This window comes from Canis lupus, chromosome 20, assembly GCF_011100685.1.
Source record: "Canis lupus familiaris isolate Mischka breed German Shepherd chromosome 20, alternate assembly UU_Cfam_GSD_1.0, whole genome shotgun sequence".
NCBI classification, from domain to species: Eukaryota; Metazoa; Chordata; class Mammalia; order Carnivora; family Canidae; genus Canis; species Canis lupus.
In genome coordinates, this window is record NC_049241.1 from 34,057,064 (window position 1) to 34,073,295 (window position 16,232).

General features: G+C 40.0%; 1 long non-coding RNA gene across 1 annotated transcript; it reads right to left on the reverse strand.

The window, feature by feature from the left end:
• Nucleotides 1-765: 765 nt before the first annotated feature.
• LOC119864585 lies at nt 766-15,883 on the reverse strand. Its single transcript, XR_005374441.1, has 4 exons — nt 15,746-15,883; nt 10,530-10,615; nt 6,428-6,571; nt 766-1,151 (listed from the first exon to the last, which is right to left on the reverse strand). It is a non-coding gene; the product is annotated as an uncharacterized LOC119864585 (long non-coding RNA).
• Between the last annotated feature and the right edge of the window lie 349 nt (nt 15,884-16,232).

A 16,232-nucleotide genomic window follows, 5' to 3' on the forward strand; every position in this document is an offset into this window, starting at 1 on the left:
CTATCCAACTCCTGTTAGTTCTACAAGGCCAGACTCAACTCTCATTTCTTCAATAACATTTCCTGATGCTTTTGACTACTAGCTATGTCATTCTTTGGAAGCAGTGAAATCCAGTGGTTCAGTGGATGGGCTTCAGAATCTGGTGAATGTGGGGACAGACCTGACATTCCTACATGCAAACTGTGTTATTTGGGTGACTAGTTTATCCTCTCTGTGTCTTGTCTCCTATTAGCATAATGGGGGCAACAGTATCTTCCTTGCAAGTGATTGAGATAATTAAATTACGTTTTGTAGACCTCACGTGGCATCTTCAGTATATATGCTATTTTTGGACTTTTGAGTTATTCCACGTGTGTTTGTCTTAACTGTCCAAACAGAATGAACTTCTTTAAAGAAGGGGATCTTTTGGGGTGCCTGGGTGGCTCAGTTGGCTGGGCATCTGTGTTCAACTTAGGTCATGATCCCGAGGTCCAGGGATGGAGCCCCGCATCAGGCTCTCTGCTCCACAGGGAGTCTGCTTCTCCCTCTGCCTCTGTCTCTGCCTCTGTATCTCTCATGAATTGAATAAGTAAATAAAATCTTAAAAAAAAAAAAAAAGAAGAGGATCTTTTGCTAAACTTCTCTGTCTTGCCAGTGACAGATCCTTTGTGGACACCCAATAGATATGATCAACTGCAAAGGGAAAAATGTTGCTGTATACATGTACCAATTACTTTATTACTATGATACAGCCTTGTCTACATAACCTGCTTCTTTGGCCCTTTGTTCCTTTGAAATGACTTTCAGAAGCACTAGGCTTATCACTTTGATTAATTTCAAAATAAATATATACCACCAGTCAGTTGCTGCTTTGTCACAATGGCTGAAATAATGGATTGCCAGAATGATTAGTGAGGATGACTTATTTCATAGTGCTCTTTGAAATACAGATGGAAATCATGGCACTCAAAAGATTCAATTCCATGGTTTCTCTTTGGGATCATCATTTGTGAAGGTGCTGGATGTTGCTAGTAGTTTGAATTTCTTCTCTACAGGGTCATAGTTAAGAGCACAAATTTAAAATACAGACCATGATTGTAATTCCAATTCTGTGCATACCAACGGTGTGATTTGAAAAAATGAAAAACTTCTTCAAGCCTCAGTTTCTTGATCTGTAAAATGGAGGAACAATAGTACCTTCTTTATGGAATTACTATGAGGTAATATATGTGCTTCTCTTAGCATTATTTGTGGCACATGGCAAGTGTATGTTAGCTATCTAACCATTATTTTTTTTCTGTCCACAATATCAAACATCAACTATGCTACAGGTAGAAAAAAAAGAAAGAAAGAAAGAAAGAGAAATGGCCCTACCCTCATAGAGCTTACGGTCCGGTTTTTATTATGTTGAGTGTGGTAGATAGATTTAAATGGAAGGCTTATTGGACTACGTGTAGGTAAAAGTTCTATTAGAAAAATTACTTTAAGGGCAGCCTGCGTGGCTCAGTGGTTTAGCACCACCTTCAGCCCAGGACCTGATCCTGGAGACCCGGAATCGAGTCCCACGTCGGGCTCCCTGCATGGAATCAGCTTCTCCCTCTGCCTGTGTCTCTGTCTGTGTCTCTGCCTCTTTCTGTGTGTCTTTCATGAATAAATAAACAAAATCTTTTTTAAAATGTTTAAAAAAAAGAAAAGAAAAATTACCTTGAGAATTGATCAAAAAGTTCAAATAGGAATTATTAGGAAGAGATTAATAATTTTACAACAACAACAAAAAATAATTTTACATTATTCTATGGTCATTTCAATGCTTGGAAATAACCTTGATATGGATGTAGAGTCTTAACCATCCAGTAAGCCTCTTAAATCAAGTATCATTTTTATTGTTGTGGAAAATAAGTATAGCTGGTGTGGTTTGCAGTGACACACGAGAAAATCTGTTCACAGAACCACAGTGCCAAAGCCAGGGACTTAAATGATCCCATACTGTGCTTGGTATACCTTCAACCCCACTCTGCTGTTCACATTACATCCTGGGCATTGGAGACTTTCCATGGGGACACTGTGTATATTTCATCTTTTAGACTTGGAAACCAATTTACAAAACACAATGAGAAAGTAATCCACTTTCTCTGCACTTTTCAGTTTCACTTTGGAGTGGTAGATGGAGATTTCTGAGACATTTGTAGTTATCACTTAAAACTATTAGGAGGATTTCCTCTTTAAGAAACTGGCACAGGATCCCTGGGTGGCTCAGCAGTTTAGCGCCTGCCTTAGGCCCAGGGCAGGATCCTGGAGTCCCAAGATTGAGTCCCAGGATTGAGTCCCACGTTGGGCTCCCTGCATGGAGCTTGCTTCTCCCTCTGCCTATGTCTCTGTCTCTCTCTCTCTCTCTGTGTCTCTCATGAATAAATAAATAAAATCTTAAAAAAAAAAAAAGAAACTGGCACAATCTAGTTCAAGCCACTAGATGCCAACAACAACTGAAGCATGCTGAATGGGACTGGTAGGTCCATTCTTTTGTCAATTTTGATTTAGACATGCACATGTGACCCAGTTCTAGCCAATAATAAATGGAAAGTCGTGGGGCACCTAGGTGGCTCAGTTGGTTGAGCATCTGGCTTCAACTCAGATCATGATCTCAGGGTCCTGGGATGGAGTCCCACATCAGCCTCCCTGCTGGGGGAGCGGGGAGTCTGCTTGTCCATCTCCTCCTGCCCCTCCCCCTGCTTGTGCTCACTCTCTTTCTCTCAAATAAATACAATCTTTTTTTAAAAAGTCCAGACGGTTTCTGCATTTTCCTAGGTTGTGAGACACACTGTAAGGCACAGTCCCCTTTTTAGTCTTAGCTGCAATGGTGCCTGGAACTGCATAGCAATGTTGGGATTGAGAGAAAACAGCTGGAGGAGTCACCCTGTTTTGCTGAGGATAGAAAAGCAGAAAAACAGAAAGAATCTGAATCCTTGATAATGCTGTTTAAATTATCCTGAATAAATCATCCTGGGGTCAACCACCTCTGGACTAGTTTAATGAAGTTATACACTTTATTTTTAAGCCAGTCAAAATTTGGTTTCACTTTCTTGTAGCCAAAAGCATCCTCATTGGTACAATTGAAACCCAGAACAAAACACATTAGAGCAAAGTAAGTTCTATAAACCCTTGGATGCCTTTAGGCCTATACCAAAAAAACACAAACTCCCACATCTAATACACTGTACCAGCAAAAAATAGCTTTCCTTTGACTAAAGCCCAAGGTCTTAGTGAAGGACTCATTTTGTTTGGAATATTGACACCCGTAGAATATACATTTGAATGCCTCCCCTTTCATGTTCTCATGTCACTGAGTAGAGTGTATTCCAGTGGCCAAGGGCCATGTTGCATAGCAACCTTAGAGATTACTTAATTTTAACAGCAACCTCATCCCAGCCAGTTAACATCGGAGTACCCACAGAATGCACAACCCAGGATCCTATTCTGGTGGGAAGCTGGGGGGCTATGAAACAAGAAATTCAATCCTGCCTGCTAAATGCTTATGTTCAAGATAAGGGAAGGTGAATGGAGGAGAACCCCAAGGTAAATAAAGACAATGTATGGGTAGGTAGGAGGGATGGAGGGGTGGATACAAGGTTTGCTTTCATTGGAGGAGGCAAGAAAAGGACTAGAAAGTCAGAACTGTTTCCTGGACCCACCCATTTATAAACCATTTGCTATGTTCAGTTTTTTTTTTTTTTTATTTCATTCAGATCCCTTTGCTAATTTCATTCACACAGAGAAGTCTTTGTTAACCCCCCAATCTGAGGTAGGGTGCTCCATCTATCACCCCTGGTCTCTTCTATGCACTGTCCCTGCTTTGTTTTTCTTCATAGCACTTGGGCCTACAGTGACACTCTCTCAGGGGAATTGTCTCTTAATCTCTCTCTGTCAGCAGCACTGTGCAAATCAATCAATGATGTGGACTCTCAGAGACTTTGGAAGTTAGTTGAAAGGTTTGCCTTCTTGTATTGGGAAAAGATCTTAAAAAATTGTGTACATGTGGGCATAAAGACATATATGTACTATAGTGTTCCTTATAGCATTGTTTGCAACACAGGAAAACTAGGAAACAATGGAAATATCCATTAGTAAGAGGGTCATTACATAATTTATAATACAACCGTACTATGGAATTCTATGCACCAATTTGTAATTACTAGTAGTAATAATAATAGCAGCTAAGAGTTATTGAATGCTCACCTATATTTTATCATTTATCTCCCCTAAAATCCCTCTAAGTATGAGTTTTTAATGATCCCTACTTTACCAATGAGTGAACTGAAGTACATAAAAGTTAAATGATTTGGCCAAGGTCAGACAATTAAGAAGTGGCAGACTTAGGGTTCATGACCAGTGTGTTGCTAGCACACATACTTTCAACCACTCACTCATATTGTCTTCCACAAATATTAAGAGTTATGTGTGCTCAAATAAAAAAAATCACCTAGGAATTATATTAGTTGAAAAAAAAGCAAATGGGTCTAGAATGAATCTGTTCACAATAAAAGATGTGGGTAAGTATATGTGTGTTATCAATGCTTACCTCTGAGAAGGGGAAGCAAGTGGAGAGAATGATGTGCACTTTCATATTTACTCTCTATATTCTTAAGATACTTAGGTCTTTTTTTTTTTTTTTTAAGATTTTTGCTTATTTATTTCACAAGAGACACACAGAGGCATAGGGAGCAGGCTCCCTGTGGGGAGCCCGATGAGGGACTCGATCCCAGGACCCCGAGATCACCTGAGCCAAAGGCAGACGCTCAACCAATGAGCCACCCGGGTGCCTTGCTTAGGTCTTTTATAACAGTAATAGCTCCATTTATGATCTGAGTAATTAAAAAAACAGTCGTGCCAACTAAAGCTACCACTAGAGGGCTCAACAAGCTGCTTATCCTGATCTCCCTCTAGGGGTGACGCAGAGAGAGCTGTCCAGGTGCTGAAGTGTGTAGGATGGGTAGCTCACTGTAGTGACACTGGGACATTTAGAAAGCCTCTTGGAGCCTCCACTACCAAGTTCTGTGGCTGAGAATCAATTGGTGTTGGGTGTTAGGCTAGAGTATGAGATTGTACTAAATTCTTTCGTCCTCTCTGTCATTCCAGCGTGAGTCAGCTCTAGCATGTCAGAGAAGGATAGGCAAGTGATTGTATTCTTTTTTTTTTCAAGATTTTATTTACTTATTTATTTATTTGTTTTTTTTAATTTGTTTGTTTGAGAGAGAGTGAGCGAGTGCATACAAGTGGGGGGAGGGGCAGAGGGAGAGGGATAAGCAGACTATTTGCTAAGTGTGGAGACTGAAATGACGCTCCATCTCAGGACCCTGAGATGAGGACCTGAGTCCAAATCAAAAGTCCAATGCTCAACCCACTGAGCCACCCAGGCACCCCATGGGATTATATATCAATATGGTCCTCACCCACGAAAAGAGAGGACTCTTTGTTATCCTGGTGAGATTTGTAACTCAGAAACTTGAAGTGGAAGCTTCACTTAGCAAAAGAGACTAGGAATTCCTGCCTAGTTCTCAAATAATGGGAGAGGATATGGCCTAGGGAAAGAAATTAAGTTTTCAAGGTTTTAAAAAGGATTTTATTATCTTTTTCTTTTTTATTTCTATTAAAATTTTTTTAAAGATTTTATTTATTTATGTATGAGAGACACATACAGAAAGAAAGAGAGAAAGAGAAAGAGAGAGAGAGAGAGAGAGAGAGAGAGAGAGAGAGAGGTAGAGGTACAGACACAGGCAGAGGGAGAAGCAGGCTCCATGCAGGGAGCCTGACATGGGACTCAATCCCAGGTCTCCAGGATCAGGCTCTGAGCTGAAAGCAGTGCTAAACTGCTGAGCCACCCTGGCTGTCCCTATTTTTTATTTCTATTTTTAAGATTTTATTTAATTATTTGAGAAAGAGAGCAAGCATGAGAGAAAGCATGAGTGGCAAGGAGGGGCAGAAGGAGATGGAGAAGCAGGCTCCCACCAAGCAGAGCGACAGTTGCAGCCTTGATTCTAGGATCCTGGGATCATAATCTGAGCCAAAGACATATGCTTAATCAATTGAGCCACCCAAGCACCCCTATTGTCTTTTTTTGAAAAAAAGATTTATTTATTTATTTTAGAGAGAGAGATAGTGAGCAGGAGGAGAGGAAGAGAGAGACCCTCAGGCAGACTCCCTCTGAGCTTGGAGCCAGATGGCAGGCTCAATCCTATGACCTAAGCTGAAATAAAGAGTTGGGTGCTTAACCAACTGAGCCACTCAGGGGCCCCAAAGATTTCATTGTCTATAATTAACTTTAAAAACCCAAACTTTAAACTCCTCTGTCACATAGTTTGGAAATGATAGGCAGGCCCTGCACTGTAAAGATTGTAAATACAAATGTAGAAATAAGAACTTTGTAAAAATGAAAACTGCCTACAATGCTCACAGTTGATGAAGGATTGAGGAAATAAGTATGGATGTATACTGTTCCGGAGAGTTTAAAGTGTTGCAGTCCTTGTGGTACCTGGCTGGCTCAGTTAGCAGTCAGTACAGCATGCAACTCTTGATCTTGTGGTTGTGAGTTCAAGTCCTATGCTATATGTAGAGATATTTAAAAATAATATTTTTAAATTGTTGCAGCCCTTTAGAGGACAATTTGTCAGAACTTACCAAAATATCAATGAGTATTTTTTTTTGGCCCAGTAATTCCACATGAAATATTTAATCTAGGGAAATATTAGTAAGTATGCAGTATCTTCATATTGCAATCATATAGTCATTATACCATTGTTCCTTGTAGTAAAAAGTTAGAACCAACATAAATGTTATTAGCAGGAGATTAGCAGGAGAAATTATGGCTCAGCAATTAATATACAGACACTAAGAAGGTTGATTTATATGAATAGGCAAGGAAATAAAACCATAACATTTTGTTGGATTAAAAAATACAGAGAAATAAATAAATAAATAAATAAATAAATAAATAAACAAATAAAAAATACAGAGTAGAGAATGATATACATAGTATAATGTATTAAGGTGAAGAAATCTGCATACGTATGGGAAGAAGCATCTAGAAGGCCATACACTAAAATAATAATGATAGTTTTTGTTCAGAGACTGGGATGCCAGAGGAAAAGTGAGGGACTTTTCACTTGTTTGATACATACTTATATTAGTACTCATACATACAATGAGCATGTACCATTGTATATTTTTAAAAAGATAAGGAATTCTTTAAACCAAAATATTGAGGTAGACTATATTACCTTTCTTTGTGCCCATATCCTTTTAAAATTTTATTCTCTTCAGTTTTGCTTTTATTTTTTATTTATTTTTAAAAGATTTTATTTATTTGACACACAGAGAAAAACAGAAAGCACAAGTAGGGGGAACAGCAGAGCAGGGAGCCTGACCTAGGGCTCCATCCCAGGACCTTGGGATCATGACCTGAACAGGAGGCAGACTCTTTTTTAAATTTTATTTTTAAATTTTTATATTGATTTTATTCAAATTCAATTTGCCAACATATAGTATAACACCCAGTGTTCAGGGGAGGTGGGTGGGGGGATAGTTTAACTGAGTGACAAAGGCAGACTCTTACAGATGAGCCACCCAAGCGCCCCTCAGTTTTGTATTTAACACCACTAGGAAATTTTATTCTTAGTCTTTCTTTCCCTCTTTTGGTCTCCAACAAGAAACTTTATCAGAAACCTTTTTAAAAGTGAGATGGATATTACACTAAAAATTCCTCAACAAAAAATCAAATCACAAAAGTCCCTTGGCAGCTCAATAGATCAACTCACATGTCCTTTCTGCAAGCCTTATTGTAACAGACAGCTAAGACTGTGTAAGCCTCTCACCACAACATCTTGGCTGTGAAGTTTCAGGTGTTGCTCTTTTGAATCCAAGGATCTGGGAAAACATGGCTTAGGTCCATGCCAACTTATAAGGAAAATTTTTAAATTGCCTTATGCCAATTTCAATTAGTATTGATTAAACTCTTGACTTTGGAAGGGGCAGTGAAGAAGTGGGGAGTGGGGAGTTTGTTTAATATTGGAAAGATTCCTGAACCAGCCATAGAAGGAATCTTCTGTGAAGATTCTAAATTAAAGGTGAGTATTGCAACAGATCCTTCATAAAAACAATCTCAGCTCTCAGATTTATCCAGTTTGCAAATTGTACTGTTGTAGGATAATTCCTCTGACTTGTGTCAGTAAGGTGGGGTGGAATGAATCACCACAAGGCTGAAATCCTATAACAGATTACACTTCCATCTGCATGTGGGTAATTAGAAATTTTCTAATAAGATCTTAATACAATTAAGCTGTGTTTCTGTACAATCTGTTCAGAATCCTGTTTAGGACATTGGAATTGTTAGAAAGTTAAAACAAAGCTAAATCCAAGGCTTTCACAATAAGGGTCCAGTAGGTCTGCCTTTTAACATTTCCTTATCCTTACATTTTATGTGTTCCATACATAGAGCATATTGTAGTTGATGCTTTGGTCATACAAATTGCTATTTAAACTGAAACATAACAACTAATGGGACTAGAAAACATTACTGAGGCAAAAAGCATTCCATTTTGGAGTACCAGTGGAGAGAAAAGGGAACCTGGGTTCCATTATTTATTTCTTTCAACCAGTAAAATTCTGTCTGGCTCATCTCTTCATCCACTGGAGAGAACTGAACCTGCAGTGATTTTGCATCTTCTGGGTAAGACCATTTTCATTTTCCCAGATGTGGCTTCAGAACAAAATAATAAAATGATAATAGTTCTCTTTTAATGAAACACTTTCTATGTGCCAAGCAGTTTTATCTCATTTAATCCACACTGCTGTCTCAGAAAAATTCTATTTAAGAAATAAAATATATTCCCCATTTACAGCTGTGAAAACAGGATTAATTTATCCCAGGTTATTGGATTCCTGGGTGGCTCAGGGGTTGAGTGTCTGCTTTCAGCTCAGGGCGTGATCCCAGAGTTCCAGGGATTAAGTCCCACATTGGGCTGTCTGCAGGGAGCCTGCTTCTCCCTCTGCCTATGTCTCTGTCTTCTTTCTGTGTCTCTCATGAATAAATGAAAAAGTCTTTTAAAAAAAGTTTTATCCCAGGTTGCATTGCTGATAACTAAGAGGAGTAATTTAATTACCACTTATTTAAGAAATTTAGATTTGTTGAATGCCCAGAGTTTATACCTTCTTTCTAGGCCTTTTAGAATAAAATATGCTTATATAACCTGATTTTTTTCCCTGTGAGTTGATAATGTGCTTTGAGAGATAAGACACATTTTGATGAAGTAATGTGTGAACAAGGGAACAGTAAATAGAAGAGACTTAAATCTGATAGAAAGACTGAAAACAAGACAGTATAAACTACCAAAGAGGCAAGCTACATAGAAGGCTAAAAATCTCCAGAGGGAAGTGGAAATATCTTAGTCTGCTCAGGCTGCCATAACAAACCACTGAAGACTAGGTAGTTTAAACATCATAAATTTATTTTCTCACAATTCTGCAGGCTGGAAGTCCAAGATCAAGGCATTGACAGGGTTGGATTGTCCTGAAGCCTTTCGCCTTGGTTTGCCAATGTCCACCTTCTCTGTGTCCCCACATGGCTTGTCTTCTGTGTGCCCTATTTCTTCTCTTACAATGACACTAGTCCTATTGGATTAGGACTCCATCCTTATGAACTAATTTAACTTTACCTCTTCATCTAATTTATTTTTAAAAGATTTTATTGTATTTATTTGAGGGAGAGAGAGAAAATGCAAGTGCGAGGGGGCAGAGGGAGGAAGAGAGCGAGAATCTCAAGTGACTCCCCACTGAGTGTGGAGCCTGACACAGGGCTTGATCTCAGAGATCATGACCCTAACTGAAATCAAGAGTTGGATGTTTAACCAAGTGGGCCACCCAGATGCTTCCTTAATTACCTCTTTAAAAGCTCTATCTCAGGGACACCTGGGTAGCTCAGTTGATTAAGCATCTGCCTTTGACTCAGGTCATGATGCCAAGGTCCTGGGATGGAGCCCCTGCCTCAGGCTCCCTGCTCAGAGAGGGAGTCTGCTTCTCTCTCTTTTCCTCTACTCCTCCCCACTGTTTGTGCTTTCTCTCTCTTTCACTCTCTCTTCCTCTCTCTCTCAAATAAATAAAATCTTTAAAATTAATTAATTAATTAAAACAAAACAAAACAAAAAGGCTCTATTTCCAAATACAGTCATGGGAGGTTAGGACTCAACATATGAATTTAAGGGGACAGAGTTCAGTCCACAACAGGATGTCAGTGTGAGCTAATGCAGTCAGCAAAGGCTTCACAGGGGAGGAGGGCTATGAAAAATCAATAAAGTTATGGACAAACAGAGAAATTGATGAGGAATACATTTAAGGAGTGGGACCTGGAACAAGAAAGGGGCTAATGAGACAGATGCAGATAGACACTGAGACAAAGACAGAGTCAGAGAGATCACATTAGAAGTACAGTGGAAGGGAGTATCCTGCTTTCTCTAGGTGCCACAAAGTAGAAGAGATGAAGAACCTTTCATCAAAGGTCTTACCTTTCTGAAGAGATGAAGCTTTCACCAAAAGCTTCCTTTTGGGGTGATGTTAATCCTCTTCCCACCAGGTCGAATGGACTCAACATCTTTGGGGGAGGCAAGAAAGAGGACAGCAATCGAGACAACAAGTTTCTTCAACAGTTAGCAATGCAAAATAAGGAAGATTGTTGCTTCACCGTCACATAAAGAGATTTTCATGCAGAGATGCTAATACCAAGAGTACATGAGATGAGCCCACAAGTTCTTGAGCTGTTGGTCTCATCTCCCCACCTTTTGTTCCAGCCCCAAATCTTTCCTATACGATCTCAGCCTACACCCTCTGCTTGGGTTGCTCTCAAACTTCATATCAGTGCCTCCCCTCTTCTTCAATCCCAAGGTCATAAAAAAATATAGACTCTTTTTCTTTATCATATCTCTCCCTCGGCAGAGCTAAATTCTCACATTGACCCACTAAACTAATTTAATGCATTCAGTTTCTACCAACAAACATAAAAGCAATATACATGTCCACATAGGGGCAACTGGGTGGCTCAGTTGGTTAAGCATCTGCCTTTGGCTCTGGTCATGATCCTGGAGTCCTGGGTCGAGCCCTAAGTCAGGATCCCTGCTCTACTTCTCCCTTTCCCTTTACCCCTCCCCATCGACTTGTGCTTTCTCTTTTACTTTCTCCCTCTATCTCAAATAAATAAATAAGGTCTTAAAAAAAAAAACCCACACATATGTCCACATAACCATACCTTCCTTCATACAGAACCTCTTTCAAGTCTGAGCTCTCATCGATATCACTTGATTGAAGAATTTTAATCTACATGAACATGATGTGTCTTGCTTCCTGATTATTAGTCCCTATCAGTGTGATTTGAGTGGAACAAAGGAAGTGATCTAGAATCAGGGTTTGAGGCTTCAGGGAAGCCAGGAGAATAGGGAAGTGGCCTACTCAATTGATAATGCTTATTGAGATGCTACTATGTGCTGGGCACAGTAGTAGGGACTGAAGATTGGAAGAAAAGTGACACCATACTGGTCTTCAAAAAGTTTACAATCAATGGAGAGGAAATATATGAGTACAGAATAAGTCTAATATCACCTATTGACTATTGTCTAAGAGAGGTGGCAAAGGGAGGAAAGCGGAGGTCCAGGCCCAAGACCCCTCATACTTGACATGTCTCTGCCACATTCTAGCTTTCTGACCTTGAACAAGTTACCAGAGAGCAAATTTACCCCATTTCCTATGTGAAATATGAGGATGATAATATCTATTGTGCAGAGTTATTGTATAATATTAGATACTATACTGTCTAGTGCATAGTAAGTGCTCAGTAAGTTGCAGTTATTGTGATGATCTAATAATGATAGCATTTGTGATATATGAAGTATTACAGAGACTCAGTGGGGGCAGCAGTGAATTCTGACTTAAGGTGAGGGAAGTTTGCTAGGGGAGATGGTGCTAGAGGAGTACCTGCATCTGCAAACCATCTGTCAGGAATGTCAGGAAGGAAGCTCTACACTAGGAAAAGTATTTGATGAGACAACCTCAAAAAGCCTGTCCAAGTATAAGATTCTGTGAATATTAGGTCAGAGAATTCTCCAGCTGGCAGAGACCTTTCGGGAAGAGTGCTTGATAAATACTCTTGACAATGTGTAATGAACTGATGAAGCTAAATTGATCCTCAATGTGCATAAATAGATAATTCCTTCTCCCCTTTTTATGCAGATAGTGTAGTACATAAGCTTCTGTCACTTTCTAGGATTTCTATAATTCAGAAGGTCAAGGGTTTTGTTTTCTTGGATTAAGATATTCATACTTTCTTTAGAGGGGCATCCATTTGCAGTTGGATCTGATTTTAAACTTCTCAAAACTTTGGAACACAAGACAAATGATGAGTGCTTAGCAATCTAATGTGGGCTTAGCAAAACATAATCACCTGCACTAATACAATGATTCTTCCTCCCAAAAGATGTTTTATTTCAGTAAATATAAAGAATAAAATTGTAATACGATGTCTTCTGGATGTCAAACTTCAGATTTTTTTCAGAAAAATAAGAAATAAAAAAAAAAAAAAAAGAAATCCAGATGTTTCTGAGCATGTTGAGTCTCCCCAAGATAAGCCCTCCAGCTGGGCAGGGAGTTGTTGGTGATGCTCCAGCAATCTCGATTTGTGGGAACAAATGTGGCCTATATACAATCTCTCCCATTTCCTACTTGATTCTAATTCCTACAGGGGCAGGTCTTGTGGAATGTTTTTCTTTGGCCTTGAATTTCTCAGGGTAATGTGCATTAAAGTGAAAAGTCGATATCTATAGTTCAAGGGCAAAAGAGACCATAAGGTACTGAAAAAATTAGAGCCCTGCAACCCAAGAAGGCTGCCGCGTTGTGCTGGCATATCAGGCCCCAGCAGCAGAGTAAGCCAAATCTTGAGGCAAAAGCCACAGGGAGGGAATTAAAGCTAGGCCAAACCTCTTACTCAGCACATGCTGTTATTCATGCAGAAGCAGGGATACCAGTAAGACTCAACGTGCTGACTCAGCATCAGGCCACAATTCATATTATGAATAGAGAAATCCTTGAAAGGGCTAACTCCTAAGAGATGAAGCACCCCCTTATTATGGGTGAGCATGACCTGATGTGGGCAACGGAAAGGAGAAAGGTGATTTGCCCAACCAAGGGCACAGCTGGAACTGAGAGAAATACTTCCCTTTGCAAATTGTGCACAAGCTGTGGAGACCTTGAGAGCCCTAGTGCTGGAGGCAAATTCCTTCTAGCTGTACCCTTGGACAAAGAACTTACTTTCTCTATGCTTCCTTTAGTTTACTTATCTGTAAAATGGGGAATAACTTGGGGGGAATGGGGAATGCCTGCTTTGTAGGTGTCCCTGGAGGATTAAACAACATATGTATGTGATGTGCTTGCCCCAGTGCCCTCACACTTCATGAGTACTCAACAAATGCTAGTAATAATTAAGATAGTACCTCATGATGCATTACCAGTTGCTCTTAAGCAACTAGAATTTACTCCTCATTTTTAAACTCCCAGACCTATGCTCATAAAGATTACTTTTACAGGGATCCCTGGGTGGCTCAATGGTTTAGTGCCTGCCTTCAGCCCATGGCATGATCCTGGAGTCCCTGGATCGAGTCCCACATCGGGCTTCCTGCATGGAGCCTGCTTCTCCCTCTGCCTGTATCTCTGCCTCTCTGTCTCTCTTTGTCTCTCATGAATAAAAAAAAAAAAAAAAAAAAAAAGGATTACTTTTACAAAAGTAAATGGAGAAAATTAAAAAACTTATTTAAAAGGCAGAACAGGAAATTCTCACCAGAGTTCTAAAAAAAAAAAATCAATATTATTCTGGGATCTTAAAACCAGGATCTAACTCTTAAGATTCTAATGATGATAATTGTGTGCACATTGAAATGCTATATGACGGTTACTACGCTAAGGGCTTTGTCTGAAATATTTCCTTTAGGGACGCCTGGGTGGCTCAGCGGTTAAGCGTCTGCCTTTGGCTCAGGGTGTGATCCCGGAGTCCAGGGATTGAGTCCCACATCGGGCTCCCTGCATGGAGCTTGCTTCTCCCTCTGTCTGTGTACACTCTGCCTCTCTTTCTCTGTGTCTCTCATAAATAAATAAATAAAATCTTAAAAAAAAAGAAACACTTCCTTTAATTTTCAGAAGAACTGTGTGCAGTGTGATATTATCCCTATTTCACAGATTAAGAAACTGAGGCTTTGAGAAATCAGGTACATTTCCAAAGGACTGATAGCTAGCACACTAGTTAACTATTGCTGAATAACAATTATTCCAAAACTTAGTGTCTTAGGACAGCAAACATTTCCAGGACTGAGACAAGGGAGAGTGAGAGAAGTACAAAAGTTAAGGGCATGCCAAAAAACTTAGTGGCAAAGGTAAATAATATTATTAAAAATAAAAATTAATGTAAAATACCCTTGAACAATATACCAAGATTTTATTTTATTTTAAAGATTTTATTTATTTATTTGAGAGAGAACAGAGATAGCAACAGAGAGCTTGAATTAGGAGGAGAGGGAGAAGCAGGCTCCCCACTGAGCAGAAGCAAGTCCCCCCTGAGCTTGATCCCAGGACTACAAGATCACAACCTGAGCTGAAGGCAGATGTTTAACTGACTGAGCCAACCAGGCACCTCTCAGATACCAAGATTTTATTTTATTTTTTTATTTTTATTTTTATTTTATTTTTTTAGATACCAAGATTTTAAATAAAGACACAATCGGTATTACTGATTTTTCCTTCTGCTTCAGGCTCTGATATGGCTAGCCACAGCACTACTAGTGATCTTGTCTTGCACTCCATTTCCCCATCTTTCAAATGATCATATAATCTCACATTTGCTTATTTCCATCCCCAGAGCCAGTGTGCTAGTGTGTGCCATCTTTTTCTATCACTTGCGCTACTGAAATTGTACCCCCCAAATGCCCTTCCCACCTGTCCTCTGGGTTCCCCAGGAAACAGACTCTGACCTGGAGATTTGCCTGCAGGATTACTGGGGGCATGCGTGGAATTCAGCAGAGAGGGGAAATAAGGTAAGCAAGATCAGGCAGGGGGAGAAGCTGAACTGTGATACAGTCACAACATGGGCCTCCGCTGATTCCACAGGAAGTCCTGCAGTTGTCCCAGATTGCTGTGGCAACAAACAAGACTTTTATACCAACACCCCTTCACACTCCCATAACGTGTAGATTTGTCACTGGATGCAAGCTACCCCAGGGAGGGCCATGATCTTAGGCTAGGCAGCTCTCTTCAGACAAAGTGAATTCCCAGAGAGGAATCAACTGAGTGCCTTCAGTCATCACTGCCAACAGAAGCCAGGGAATTGAGAACTTCAGTCTTGAAGCAGAGAGAGTATCTGGATGGCTTATCACAACATCTACTACCTTCTTCAATCTATCCCCTCCTGTAGATGCCTCCTTTCAGCTATTAGAGAATCTGAGAGCTACCCATCTTCAGCCAAAACTCTATCATCCTCAGTCTGAAATGCTCTCTCTACTCCTAGCTTTGTCTTCCCAACTCCTATTCATTCTTCAGCCTAGATGACCTACTCACCGAACTCTTGCATGATCCTCAATTGCTTCTACTGCTTCATACCAAAGTACCATAAAACGTAGTGGCTTAAGACAACATTATTTATCATTTCTCATGATTCTGTGGATTGGTAGAATGGTTCTTCTACTGGTGTTACCTGGGCTAATTCATGGCATAGCAGTCAGCTGGCAGGTTGACTTGGGGCTGGGCTCCACTGGGACAGTGGGTCTCACTTTCTCCACATGGTCTTTCATTCTGGCTTTTTTAATGATATGGTGGTTCCAAGAGGTTCAGGGTTCCAAGAGGCTGAGAATGGAAGCTGAAGGCCTCCTGATGCCTAGGCTCTGGAACGTGCATATCATCACTTTTACCACATTCTATTAGTCAAACAAGTCACAAGGGCAGCCCAGATTCACAGGTAGGAAAATAGATCTGCCTTTTGTTGGGAAGAGCTACAATGACTTTGTGGCCATATTTGATCTATCAAAGCAACCTCACCTAAGCACCCATGCTAAACTCTCCCCATCCATAACTTGTTTTTCCTTCATTGTTCTTCTTATCACAACAGACGATAATGTTTATTTAGGTCTTAATTTTTTCTGCTATGCTGTGAGCTCTGAAAGGATAGATAGCATGTCAATATT